Source organism: Otolemur garnettii, unplaced genomic scaffold (genome assembly GCF_000181295.1).
Source record: "Otolemur garnettii isolate 467f Iridium unplaced genomic scaffold, OtoGar3 scaffold00063, whole genome shotgun sequence".
Lineage (NCBI taxonomy): Eukaryota > Metazoa > Chordata > Mammalia > Primates > Galagidae > Otolemur > Otolemur garnettii.
In genome coordinates, this window is record NW_003852458.1 from 4422713 (window position 1) to 4437993 (window position 15281).

Genomic DNA, 15281 nt, shown 5'->3' on the forward strand with positions numbered 1-15281 from the left:
GAGGAGTGGTTTGGGGATAGTTCAAGCATATTACATTTATTGTGCACTTTATTTCTATTCTCATGACATTTTAATACATAATTATACAACTTATTATTTTAATGCAGCCCTGAACTTGTTTTCCTGCAACTACACAGTTCCAGCAGTCCCAGCGGTAGTATCACTGCCTCACCTCCACCTCAGATTGTCAGTCATCAGATTCTCGGAGGGAGTTAACTATTATTGAGTGACATGTATGCAGCCTGCAGTCTACACTGCTGCTACACAGTTGTGTGTGTGTGTATCTATTTGTCTGTACCTGTGCGCCTAGGTCCCTCGTGCACACAGTTTACATCACAGTAATGCCACAGCTGATCTGACAGGAGGCGGAGCTCAGGCGGTGATGCGAGCAATGGGGAGCAGCTGTAAACACAGACAAAGCTGCTGCCTGTCCACTCACCTCCTCCTATATGGCCCAGTTCCTAATGGGCTACAGATCAGCATTAGGCTGCACCCTGAGGATTGGGGACCACAGCTTTAGAGAACCTCTGGGTTTCTGTCAACCAAGATTCAATTTAGGAGAAAAGCAGTGGAGATTCCCAGAATTAGTGACTAAACCTGTGGGATATTCAGAGTAAGCTGGTGATTAATGAGAAAATAAGTAGTACTGAAATGATATGCTATGCTTATTATGATTAAATGTAAGGTGAAATCAAGGGCTATTTTGAAAACTTACAAAGAAATCCCTGTATTGATATTAAAAATTAGTCATTCAGATATTTTGCTTGAAGCAGTTAATAATTTTCCCTCAATGCAGAAGTTTGTTTTCTGTCTTAATGATAGGTCTGAAACTTGACTTTTTTCCATGAAAATATTTTTTAGAAAATGTCAATTAAATTGTTCATTTCTGCAAAGCAAAAATTTAGCCTGGAAACAAACTACAATCAGAAGCATTTGTCATACTCCTAAGATTCTTCAACAAGAATTGGAAACATCTAAAGTCTCAAATGCAAAAAAATGACATTGTCTATAGAAGAAATAGACAAATGATAGCAAATGACCTTAATTTCTTTATGGAATTCCAGGAAGAAGAGCCACAGAGGGTTTGAAGCATACACAACCTTGACTTTTTAAAACAAGGACAAACAAAAACCAAAACTATATTAAAGTCTTCTAAGATAGTTTCAAGAAAGGGCAAATTGTAGACTCAGGGGAAAAAAGTGTATTTGCCAATTCACAAAGGAACCACAAGCATGAGACTTGTTTTTTTTTCCTAGTCATGTTTGGGGGGCCTTCTTGTAAAATTCAAGAAGAATGGAGTAAATAACAAATTGCCCACTAAAATTTAAAAAAGTAGGGCCGCAGAATGACATTACTAACTACGATGGGACACATTTGGTTCTGGTTTTTTGAGCTGTTTCTTACTGATTTGAAGGTAAATTAACCAGGACCCCAGGTCAAAACAGAGGCCGTTTATACAGAAAGTTTCCAGGCTGACTCATGAAGCACTAGCTCAACTTTAGACACAAGATGTATGGACCCTGTTGTAATGATTACAGCCCTGGCTATTCCTGCTGAAGTTATAACCAGTTTTGTGTGCTATAAATACCAGCTGGTTGTAAGATATACAGAAGTAGGCTCAGCGCCTGTGGCTCAAGTGGCTAAGGCGCCAGCCACATACACATAAGGTGGCAGGTTCGAAGCCCCAGACCGGCCCGCCAAACAACAATGATGGCTGCAACCAAAAAATGGCCAGGCGTTGTGGCAGGCGCCTGTAGCCCCAGCTACTTGGGAGGCAGAGGCAGGAGACTCGCTTGAGCCCAGGAGTTGGAGGTTGCTGTGAGCGTGATGCCATGGCACTCTACCCAGGGGGATAGCTTGAGGCTCCGTCTCAAAAAAAAAAAAAAAAAAGATACAGAAATATATGGGTGAAACGGGGGAACATTTGCCCCTTTCACGCCAATCTTACAGCTTTAACTGCACTTGTTTTAACATAATTATTTTAAGTTCTTATTGAAAATGAAGTTGTAAACTGCCAACAACAAGAAAATCTAGCATCTCTTAGCTTATATACATTTACAAGAAGCATACACTAGAGAAAAAAAGTATCAACATCAGAAGAAAACAAGGGAAGTTACTCCTCTTTTAATCAATATCAAACTGATAAAGAAGTCATTTTCAGAATGGGAACCGTTTTACAATAAGAAATTGGAGGAGATGAGAAAACTGTCTCTCCATACCACTGAATACAACCACCACCACCCAGAGTTTAATCCATCCCATTTTCTGAACTCATCTGCTTCTGCTGCTTCTCATGATGATAATCTTCAAGGGACCTACCTATTCACTATAAGAACTAAGACTTTTGACTCTTTCTTTCATTGGTTTGTACATTGGTCTAGATCCAGACACAGATAATTATGAAAAAAACCAAGGCACAGAGATAAGAAAATATTTCATGTGAGCAAGAAGCAAGATGAATTGGAGGTTGTATCAAACACAGAACTTTATATCATTCTGAAAGTAGGAGCAAACCCTTGAAAATTCTGTCTTGAATGCACTCTTCACTTCATAGTGTGCTGTTTTATTTGTAATCCAATCACATGTGGTAGTGGGCTACTGGGCCCATGACTTAATTTCATTTGTATTTTAGAACCTGGAGATTTTCAGTAGCAATAATTCAATTGAAGAAAAATTCTTATTTTCTTAAGGTCATTTCCTTCACTAACTAGGTTTACAGATCCCTAAAAACAGATCATTTAAGTCATTTCATATTGAATAGTTGGCAAAATCACCCTACCAATCAAATACCATGATGACTAAAGAAACTGGCTCTATATTTTTTGACAGTGTTCTGTGATTGATCCCCAAAGATACAGTCATCACGTGCAGTGTGCTGTGTATTCAGGGATGATCAGGGACTAGACTGGTTTCACGAGGACTGTCTTTGATTTTCAACAAGCCTTTTTCATCAGATGTCATATAGCATGCACCATTAAATTTTATTTTGTCAATGTCAAGACATTAGTCTTTAAGTTATTTCTTTTTTTCTTCTTAAAGATAGTAGTTCCATGTGAAATTGTTATGCATGTCATTACTAGTCTTTTGAAATGTTTGACTTGATATGACCTAAAAAATACTATGAAAAGTTAGGTCTGCCTGATCTCTCAGAATGCTTCTTTTATGCACTGGCATAATATAAAAACTTACATTTACATCATACTCTATTATAATATATAAATATTATAATATTAATATATTAATATTTAGTGCATAAATGAATGAATGCATGTTTTTAAAAAACCTATGCTTTGCAGAAACAGACCTGGATTCGAATTCCATTTCCTGAAGTTACTGTATGAGCTTAGGGCAGGTTATTTGACCCCTTGGAGCCCAGATCTCCTTATCTGTGAAAGGGGGATTTTAAGACCTCCCTTATAGAGTTGTTGTAATGATTCAGCAAGGTCATCTATGTAAATTCTTACAGAGCCTGGTTTGTAAGAATTGGTCAGGAAGCTGCAGTTCTTAGTATATGGTATGATCCTCAAGAGGTAAGTTATTGAACCCTTTTACTTATGAGAGAACTAAATCTGTAAAATTATAGGACATACCTAAGGTTTACACAGATAGTAGTGAGAGATTTGGGATTAAAACACATGAGAGTTGGTTCCAAATCTCATGCTTTTTCCTACACAGATGCTTCCTACTTGGCTTCCATTGCCAAGTTCATTGACTAATTTACTGTTTCTTCTGAAGGGTGATGTGCCTGGGCTGTGATGGCTGCTCCTGCTTCCATGGCTCTGGGCAGACATAGTTGAGATGTGACCCCATCTCTTGTGAATCTTCTTACACTGAACCTTTTGCCATCTATAAATGTTGCAAGATGCTTCTCTTATTCTTGTCATTATTTGCTCAGATTTTGACTCTAAAGAGGTTTGCTCAAGAATGTGGGAAAATGGCATGATGATCCTAGCAATTTAAAATCTCCAGTCAATATTTATTTTCTGCCACTGATAAAAATAGCTCAGAAGAATGTATTACTTTTGACAGAGCACACCCATTTCTTCATAATTCGGAGGTCTATTAAAAAGACTATTGTGTGCTATTCTGATAGGATTACTTGCAGTCTTTATTGAATATTTTTATGAGCAGGAAATGTGAGACCTCGAGATTTACATTTTGGTAAATCTTATTGAGGCCCAAAGACTAAGAAAGTTGCAAAATGTGTCCTAGGAAGTGCTTGGTCAATGCAGTACCATTTGGAAATACATATTTCACTTGACAGCATTTGTAAATCATATATTTTCCCCTCAGAATAACTCGCAGTATGAAAATGCTTCCATATGTTAGAAATGGGTCTCTCTGCTTTGCTGAGGGTGGAGGGAAATAGAAATAAAGTTTAATTTTCATGAGATTTTGAGAATATACACATATAGTGAGTGAGCACAAATACAGGTATACAATGGTATCTTCTTAATGTTAATTTTAAGTAATTCTCTAGTACTTTCTTTCATTATCACTAAAATTAAAGAGGTGTTTTTAACACAAAATATACTAGTAAGAAATCACTCTTTAAAAAGACTACTCATAAGTTAATATTGCTTCATATCACTCCACACATTGAATTTGAATTTAAACTCTTCCTCTTCATTGAAGAAACACACCATTTGAAGAGGCCAGATTGTGAAGCTTCCCAATTTCTTTTAGTTCTGAAACAATTTGCCTTAAATGTATTCCTGTTTGTCTTGAGCCTTTGAGAAAGGAGGAGAAAAAGCTCTGTGTTTCTCCATTTTCACAGGAATAAATGGCTGTTATCCCACTGGGAATAGGTCCTTGGAGGCCTAGTTGGGATGAAAGGAGCCAAGATGCCCACAAGTCCAGAAAGCCTGGGTCCCACTCTCTCCCAGGGAACAGCCAGAGAGGCCAGCATCCACCTTCCCTTGCAGGGGTGTCCAACCATGGCCCATTAGGCCACACGTTGATTTTAGGAGGACTTTCTTGTGTTTATCTGTGGTGTTGGATATGATGAAAAGTATGCATGGCTCTGGTCTTTACTAACGATTTGTCATTAGTATCTGTGTATTTAATATGTGGCCGGAGACAACTTATTCCTCCAATGTACAGCAGAAAGAAAAAAAAAAGGTTGGACACCCCTGTACCTGGTGTGATGACTGCATTCCTCCCCATACTCAGGGAAGAAACAGAGCGGAAGTAACATGATGCCCATGTCAGATGGTTCTGTATGGATAACTGTCTTACTACATTGCATCAGAACTAGTTCAGGAGAAGGAAAAGCCAGGTAGCAATTTGTACATTTATCAGAAACATTTGTTCACGATGCTAAAGAGATTACAAGAGAAATTTTTTGCTTTTAAAACTTATAAAACCTGAAAAATTCTTAGGAAAACTGAAAGCAGTCCTTTAAATTCTCTATTCCTGAGGACATCCAGCTAGCTCATTCAGTAGAGCACGAGACTCCTAAAATTACCTATCTCTTCCTTCCTTTAAATTTTTATGATCACTGAGAAAAACCAAGATTAAAGGATTGAAGAAAAGCTTCCAATTATGTGGTATCTTTTAAAAACATTTTAAAATTGTGATAAAATATACGTAATAAAACATTTATTCTTTTAACTGTGGTAAGAGCACAGTTAAGTGATAGTAAGTACATTCATGCTATTATGCCACCGCCACCCTTATTCATCTCCAGAAATTTTCATATTCCAAAACTTATTGTAACCATTAAACCGTAACTTCACATTGCTCTACCCACCCACCCCCAGCCCCTGGTAACCATTATCCTAATTTTTGATTGTAAAACTGACTATTCTATGTACTTTCTATAAGCGGATACACTATGTGCCCTTTTGCTTCTGGCTGATTTAACTTAGCATCGTACCTTCATCCAGGTTGTAGGATGCACCAGAGTTTAATTCATTTTTAAGGTGGAACAATTCCATTGTATGTATTTATCAATTTTTTTAATCCGTTGGTCTACTGATGGACTTTTTAAAAAATCAGCTTTCCCTCATTTTTCTTTTTCTCCTTTCTTTGCTTTTATTTGGCTCAATATTTCTCTCTAACACCCATTTTTCTTGCCTCCCCCTACATTTCCTACCCTCTTCTCTCCTCATTTCTCTTTTCTCCCTTTCTGAAAGGGCTGCCGTGCAAAAATAATAGGAAACGGGCTTGGCGCCCATAGTTAAGTGGTTAGGGCACCGGCCACATACACCAGGGCTGGAGGGTTTGAACCCGGCCGGGGTCTGCTGAACAACAAGGACAACAACAACAACAAAAACAATAGCTGGGTGTTGTGGCAGGCGCCTGTAGTCCCAGCTACTCTGGAGGCTGAGGCAAGAAAATTGCTTAAGCCCAAGAGTTTGAGGTTGCTGTGAGCTGTTGCACTCTACCGAGGGCAACCTAGTAAGATTCTGTCTCAAAAAAATAAAATAAAATAAAAAACAATAGGAAACTATCTAATCCCCAATTTCTTAGTAACAGATCAGTCTTATGAATTCTCTCACTAACGGGCACCCGGCCTGACTTCCGTTTTGTACAACTTCTGAAAAGAGCTGAACAGATTCAAAAGGGACATAAATATTTCTCTTTAAAATTGCTTTTGAGAATCTGCTTTTACAGAGTTCCTGTCTCAACCATATATCAAAGACAGAGGCACATCTCCCACGATCCCCTCTCCAAGGAAAGGCAGGGAGTCCACTCTCTGACACCTGCCATCCCTTCTGTTATCAAATGGCAGCAAATTGATACTTTGTCTTTGTCCCCCACTTAAAATCAGGAAGCTACCTGGCCTGAGGGCTGGCACCCCTATTTTCTCCCTGCTCTCTTTTGTCCCCCTCTCTCTTTCTTTCCCCTCTGACTTTCACTCTCTCACTCCTTCTAAGATGATAAACTTTATCCCTTTATATATCCTAATCTCTGTGTGAGAAATTTTTCTCTATCTGCACCATGAGCTCCTAGTGAGTTTTCAGCCCCATGATGAGAAAACTCATCATTTTCTTTATATCCTAATACTATAGTAAGCAAATTGTAGTAAATAACTAATACTTTTTATGAATATTTTCCAAAGTTAGATAAAGCTCAAGTCATCTTTTTCTAATTTCTCTATCCATTTTAGATTTTTTTTTTTTATTATAATGGCCCTTATAGCATAAAACACTTGGAGGTCAATAGAAGTGTATTCCCAGATCTCTGTGCTAACCACAAACTCTGAGCAAGGTACTTACTTCTTCCTTCTGGTTTGTTTTCTATTATGAAAAATCAATTGGACTAAGTAATCTCTGAAGCCCTAGCATTCAGTGATTTATAAATCTAGATAAGTCTTTTGGATGAACTATTTGTGAAAAAGCATTGATTCATTTAAGAAACATTACCTGCCTGGTATGAACAAGGTCACAGACAGTAACTATAAACTCAGTGAATTTAAGGCTTAAAATGTAAGAAGTGTTCAGAGACAGAAGTCTGGCACATCTAGTATGGTTTTTAGATTTGTTTTCTATATCTTTATGCTTTTTCTCATCATTACATTTATAGGCACTGTTGTTTTCTAAAAAGTCCCTCTGAAGCTATTTTGCTCCATCCCACAATAAAAATAACCACTTCCATTACTTAATTTTAGTTTAAAATGGTAAAAAAAAAAAATACTAAAACTTTTATCCATATTTAACAATGAAGCTCCTTATAACAAAATTGGTCCTGTTAAATAAAAACAGTCTCATAATTTATAGCATTGGTGCATGCCTTGCCCATTCTCAGCTTCCAAAGATGCACACATACAAATATTTTTCTGCAATGTCATTACTCTCCAGACAACTAAAGTTTAACACAGCCAATCCTAGACCAAAATAACCCATTTCCAACATTCATAGACTTTCTTCTTAACCTTACTCCTCCACTCTAGATGGTAATAACCCTACTTCTTATGAATTACTTCCTTTCATTAGAACTAGAAAAGATTTGGTGCCAATTACTTTAAAAGGTCATTATATAGGTGTGAGGTATGGTTCTTCCATCTATCAGTGGTTCTCAAGCTTCCTAATGCTGTGACCCTTTAATACAGCTCCACGTATTGTGGTAACCCCCAACCATAAAATTATTTTCATTGCTACTTCATAGCTGTAATTTGCTACTGTTATGAATTGTAATGTGCTTTCTGATGGTCTTAGGTGACCCCTGTGAAAGGATCGTTCAACCCCCAAAAGGGGTCACAACCCACAGGTTGAGAACCGCTGAAGATGGATCCCTGTTACAGTAGGATGATCAAGTTACTGAGCTATAGTAGCTGAAAAGTCTGGAAGTTTCTCAGAATCCAATGAAGGAAAGGAATTTGGACCCTGTTAGCACTGGGTTCTTTTGGGACCAGACCCATCCTGCCATGATGTGGGACACACAGAAAATCTCTCTTGTTTGAGTACATAGTTGGGTTCCTTCTACTCACTTCCACTTTTAACCCCTCTCCTCCTTCTAGCTCAGTGTACACAGTATGTTCTATGTTCTTTGGATGTTGCTTGATTCATACTCAAACACACCTTTGGACTAACATCTCTTTTTGAAAGTCTAGAACTTATTCCTATGACCTTGTGCTTGTTTATTGCCATCCATGGGGGGAGGTGTAGGTATCTAATGATTAGGTTAGAAGCAATGCAGCTTCTTACTGAATATAAATGTTGACTGCATTTTAAATTCTGACTTTTTAATATTTTGCTAGATTTGCTCCCAAACTTCATTAAAAAGCAACTCAGGTGTGAAACTTAACCTTGCTCAAATGTTGATTAAAATTTCAAGTTAAGTTAATGATTCGATTTATATAATAGTTGAGCCAAGACTTGAAATAATGTCTCTGGTTCAAATAAAAAAGTGAAGCATAATAATGGCTATTATTTAGTCCTTTTTTAGTTTGGAGTTTTGTATACTGCTTATTTATTTTGGCAAAGTCCCAAACCACCTCTCCAAGACCTTATCATCTAAGTCCTACAAATAACCACATACTACATTGCTATCTTTCATGCTTCATGCAGTGTAAGAGACAGAGTCTATGCAGTGTAAGAGACAGTCTATGCTGTTATCTAAAGTAAAAACGGATAGCCCAGTCAGCAAGCCACTTGCTGTAGGCTGATAGGTTTGTAATGATCCATCTGCATTTTCTCAATGTTTCTTTTACAGTCAAACATACTCTTTTGGGAGACAGTTGGATGTGATTAGTAACATATTGAAATTAACTGGTGATTTAATAGCAACCTATTTTAAACAATCAAACTGCAAACTGAGTTCAAGGGTAGCCATCATCCAGGCCCTTCACAGGTGCTTAGCTGAGCATCTATTTTGTGCCAGCACTAGGGGGAGTGAGCATGGGTGGAAGCAAAGGCTCTGGAGTCAGGGTTTGTGGGTTAGGAGCTTAGCTCAAGATCCCAACTGTGGTCTTGACTTTACCTACCTCCTGGGGTCTTCATAAAAAAATGAGCTAATAATGAAAAACACTTGAAAACAATGTCTGGCATATAATAAGCACTCCATAAATGTGATTTGTTTATAAATGACATACTAGCACTTTGGTATAGTCTATAGTATAAACCCATGTGTTTTTTTTTTTTTTTGAGACAGAGCCTCAAGCTATCCCCCTGGGTAGAGTGCTGTGGCATCACAGCTCACAGCAACCTCCAACTCCTGGGCTCAAGCGAGTCTCCTGCCTTAACCTCCCAAGTAGCTGGAACCACAGGCGCCTGCCACAATGCCCAGCCATTTTTTGGTTGCAGCCGTCATTGTTGTTTGGCAGGCCTGGGCTGGATTCGAACCCACCACCTTATGTGTATGTGGCTGGCGCCTTAGCCACCTGAGCCACAGGCGCCGAGCCCAAACCCATGTTTTTTTTCTCAAAAAATTTATACAACACAGATGAGGAGGCAATATCAACATGGATGACATAATTATAGGGAAATCCTATAATTTAGGTTTGAAAGAGTCTAGACCTGTATCCTTAATAAGTGGCATTCCATAACACAGACTATCTATAAGGGTTAAAATGTGTGCTGTTGCCAGAGCTTACTAGCTTACTAGCCCATGTGTGGAGCACATTGGCAAGTGGGCTATAATATATGTTTGTCAAGATCTTGGCCCTTCATCCTAGGGTCAGTTTTCTTTGACTTTCCCTCAACTGCTTTATACATTTTTATCATTTCTTAGGTATTACTTATTGTGAAAAAAATGTGGAGAAGTTGCTGTCTTTCCTCATGCTTGTAATTGACTTTAGAAGACACCAGCAAAGATACCATGATTTGAATGTGAATGTTAGATTAAATCATACCTCCCCAGTGGTATCTGTTTACCTAATAGGGAATTTGCAGGGGGAGAGGGGGTGGTTGCCAGCACCAGGAAATTCACATCTCATAATTTCAGTGTTTCATTACAATCATCTTTCCAACTCAATCAGTATTAGAGGCAATAAGAGTTAGCATAATGAATACCAAAAATGAATTTTCACTGGTGAAGTTAGTGGCATCCAAAACCCTTAGATGGCCAGAAATATTTTTGAATGTGTCCTAGTCTTGCTATAGTACTGCACAGAAGAATCTGGCAAGGCCTATAGCCTGGACATTTAAGTACAGAGCTCATACTGAAAGACCTAATGTCCCTTAACGAGCAGGGGAATTCCTGCCTACTGGCTGACTGCACAGAATCTGCCTGTGGAATGTTGTTTTGCAAAACAATTAGGCAAAATGTAATCAGATTACCTAAAGAACCCAGACTTTGGGACCTCATATAAACTGTTCTATGCCTGATTGCTAATAAATGTTTGTTTGATAAATGTCTAGGTGAGAGAATTTAGCCTAAGACTTGCTTTATTTGAACATGATATTGAGGTTGGAAAGGAGTAGTTGACTTTTACCTGATCCCTATCTTTTTGTTGGCTTACTACTACCTCGCCCAAAGAATCTGAAAGAATCTACAGGTAGGTATGTGATATTTCCTATCTCACACAGTCATAGCCAAAGAGCTTACCAGGGCCAACAAGACTATATAACAACCCCCTCTCCTATCTCACAACTAATTTCATAGCTCTGTGTGTCCCTCCAATGCAGGAGTCCTAACAGGGTCACCTCTTGCACCTGCAGCAACAGCATCATCAGAGAACTTGCTGGGAATGAAAATTCCCCACCCTTTTCCTCCCCTCCCTTCAGAACTTCTGAATCAGAAAGTCAGGGTGGAACCCAGCAATTGCACTTTAAATTTTTAATAGGGAGTTAAAAATTTTACCTTTCTATGATGTCTTCCTCCCAGCACCCTGGTTAAATCAGGCCTCCATGGTGACACTCTCTCTTGTAATCCCCATCTCCATTATTACCATTTTCATTGTATATTTTCCTTTTTTATCTTCTTTATTGCCTGCCCTTCTGCCTCTCAGGAAATAAGCTCCAAGTGGGCAGGAATTTTTGTCTGCTTTGTTCACTAGAGCCTGGAGTACTGCCAGACACATGATGATGGGCACTGAGTAAATATTCATGGAATAGAAGGCAGAAAGCACTATATAAATTCAAACAAGATGAAGAGGAAGAGGTTGGGTGGAAAAAATCTTTATAAAGTAATGCATTTCATTTATTAGAGAATATATCATAAATCAGTCATGGCTTTAAGATAATATAAAAAAACTAAATTCTAATGAAAATGAAGAGAAATCATTATTTCTAATGGATGTTTGATAATAAATAGACAGATACCTAAAAAACGAGAGAGATACTGAGGCCATGAGTAATGGTACACACCTTTGGTCCCAGCTACTTGGGAGGCTGAAATGGGAGAATGGCTAGAGCCCAGGAAGTTGAGTCCAGCCTGGGCAACATAGTGAGAGCCTGTCTCTAAAACCATAAAAAATATTAACAAAAGAGGTACTGAGGTCTCACCCTTGTTATTAGGTAGTTCTTTTATTAATATTATATCTCACTTTATCCTGTGCTAATCTCCATGATTAGCTCATTTTTAGTTACTATGTTATTAATAGAGAAGTTCTTAGCTGGATGGATAAAAGAAGCAATGAAATACTACTAAGTATTGAATTTGTCTGAGGTCATGACTGACATTTTATCTTGAAGGTTTGATCTTTCCTGCATTATGGGTACCCTGCCAGTTGGACACTGTTATGTTCTGGGGTGAGTCATTAGAATTCATGGAGACATTTCAATCTCTTTGCTATGCAGTGGAATTGCCAGTAAAGGCCTAGGGGAAGCTTTAGAGGACAAGGCCTCCCAGGCAATCTGATGTTTTAAAAAATGAGGCTTAAATTACATACAGTGAAATGCACATACGAAATTTAACAAATGCAGGCCCACATGTAACCAAAACGCCCATCGGGATATGGAACATTTCCCTTCCCCTAGTAAGTTCCGTACTGCCCTGTTCAGTCCTTACTCCCACCCAGGCAAGCACTGTTCTGTGCTTTGTATTACCATGACCTAGCTTGCCTGTTTCAGAATTTCATAAAAATAGAACAATACGTTATATACTCTTTTGTGTATGGCTTTCACACAACATAGTGTCCAACCTGAGCCCACAAGTCACAAACATTATATGAGAACTAGTTTGTTTATTTGTGGTGCTGGATAGCGTAAAAATTATGCCCAGACCTTTATTTGCTGATCAGCTTTCATTAGTGTTTGTGTACTTAATGTGTGTCCCAAGACAGCTCTTTTTCCAATGTGCAGCAGAGAAAACAAAAAGGTTTGACATCCCTGAATGTTTCTTCCAAATATCAGATCATTCATTTCTTTCTACTACTCAGTAGTATTCCGTTGTATGGAGATACCACAATTTGCTTACACATTTACCTGCTTGTGAATATTTGAGTTGTTCACCTGTTGGTGTTAAGAACATCCTCATGCAAGCTTTTTGTGGGCATATTTCCATTTCTCTTGGAAAAATACCTTAGATTAGAACTTAAATATCATGGGATATGTGTAGGTTTAACTATGTTAGAAACTACCAAACTATTCCAAAGTGGCTATTCACAGAAGTGAATACGAATTCTGGTTGTTCCTTACCCCCCTCTAACATCATATTTTCAGTATATTAAATTTTAACCATTCTCGTGAACATAAAGTGATATCTGAATGGTAGTTTTATTTTGCATTTTCCTGATGACTATAGTTGAGCATCTTTTGATGTGCCTTTAGCCATTTGTGTATTTCACTTTTAAACTGTTTGCTAGTCCATTTTTAAATCAAATTGCTTATCTTGAGTTATAAGAGTTCTTAACATATTCTGATAGCAAGTCCTTTTTCAGATATATACTTAAACATATCTCACAAATATTTTCTCTCACTATTTTCCTAATGGTATCTTTTGATGAACAAACATTTTTAGTGTTGATAGTCTATCTTTTATGGTTGGTGCTTTAATATCCATCTAAAAAAACTACCTATTATGGGTGGTGCCTGTGGCTCAAAGGAGCAGGGTGCTGGCCCCATAGACCCAGCCCCAGCCAAAAACTGCAAAAAACAAAAACTACCTATTACAATGCTAAAGATACTTTCCTATGCTTAATTCTAGAAGTTTTATATGCCTAGCTTTATGTTTCAGTCACATTTGATCTCAAATTAATATTGGTTTCATGTAGATATTGAGGTCCATTTTTAGTAATATGCCCTTTGTTCCAGGATTATTGCAGAAAAGATTAGACTTTTCATCCTTCAACTTATCTTGGTACTTTTGTCAAAAACAAATTGATCGTGTAGTAATAGATCAATTTCTGGGCTTCCTATTCTATTCCAGTGATTGATTTTTCTGTCCTTACACTGTTACACCATCTTGATTATTATAGCTTGAAATCCAAACATGCAATTTGTCAACCTTCTTCTTCTTTTTCAAGATCAATTTAGTTATTCTATGTCTTTTATATTTTCTTGTAAACTTTAAATCGGCTTGTCAATTAAGAAAAAAGCCTACTGAATTTTGATTGGGATGGCCTGGACTCTATAGATCAATTTGAAGAAGATTGACATCTTAGTATTGAGCCCTCTAATACATGAATTTGGGATATATCTCTTCTAATAATTCAATCTTCTTTAGCTTCTCTCTGCAATGTTTGTTTCAAAGTCTTGCACATATTTTGTTAAATTAATCCATAAGTCTTTTCTTTTTTATGCTATTTAAAGAGTAGTTTAAAATTTTAAATGTCTACTTGTCCTTTGTTAATATACGGAACTATCGTTTTATTTTTGCACATTGACTTTTTATCCTGTGACCTTGGTAAATGTGCTTATTCGTTCTAGTATTCTTTTTTAATAGATTCTTCACGATTTTTCTACATAGACTATTAATCATCTATAAAAAATATAATTTTACTTCTTTCTTTCCAATAGGTAAGCCTTTCGTTTCTTTCTTCTTCTTTTTTTTAATGAAATGTTTCTCAAATTTGTGTGTCATCCTTGTGTGGGAGTCATGCTAACCTCCTCTGTATTGTTCCAATTTTATTGTATGTGCTGCTAACTTACTACACTGGCTAAGATCACCTGTATAATGTTGAGCAAACATGATAATGGATATTCCTGTTTTTTTCTCAGTCTTAGGAGAAAACTGTACTGTTTTTTAACATTGAGTAATGTTAGCTGTTAGTTTTTTTGTAAATGTTCTTTATTAGGTCAAGGAAATAACTTCTATTATAAATCCATTGAATTTTTATATCTGCTGGTGTTGAATTTGGTTTATGATTTTTTCTGGATCTTTCTGGCAAAAAGATATTAATAATATTCCCTTATTATCCTTTAATATCTGTAGGCTTGGTAATGACACCCTGTATATCATTGTCTCTTTTTATTGATTAATCTAGTTAGAAGTTTATTAATCTTATTAATGTTTTCAAAGAAATAGCTTTCGGGAATCCTGGAGCAACAGACTATTTCCTTGTAACTTTGTTTTTAGAACTATAAAACTAAAGTATTTTTAAAATTAACTTGTTCTCATTGAGTCTAACTTCAAAAATGTAATTAGGGATGCCATTGGTTAACCATGGATTTTTTAAAAAATTGTGGTAAAACAAACTTACCATAAAATTTACCATTTTAACCATTTTTGAGTGTACAGCTCAATAGTGTTAACTGTATTTACATAGTTGGACCTCTGGTCTTCAGAACTCTTTTCATCTTGTAAAACCGAAACGTTCGACAAATCTTCATTTCTCCCTTCCCCACCTCCTAGAAACACCAACCATTTTCTGTCTCTGTAAATCTAACTAGATACCTCATATTAGTGGAATCACCCAGTATTTATTTGTCTATTTTGTTTGGTCTTTTTTTTTT

General features: G+C 37.1%; 1 protein-coding gene and 1 non-coding gene across 3 annotated transcripts in view; both read right to left on the reverse strand.

The window, feature by feature from the left end:
• RANBP3L (RAN binding protein 3 like) overlaps nucleotides 1–15281 on the reverse strand; it is a 56056-nt gene that overhangs the window by 31771 nt on the left and 9004 nt on the right. The window lies entirely within an intron of this gene.
• Nucleotides 14375–14482, reverse strand: LOC111726391. Its single transcript, XR_002774175.1, has one exon. It is a non-coding gene; the product is annotated as a U6 spliceosomal RNA (small nuclear RNA).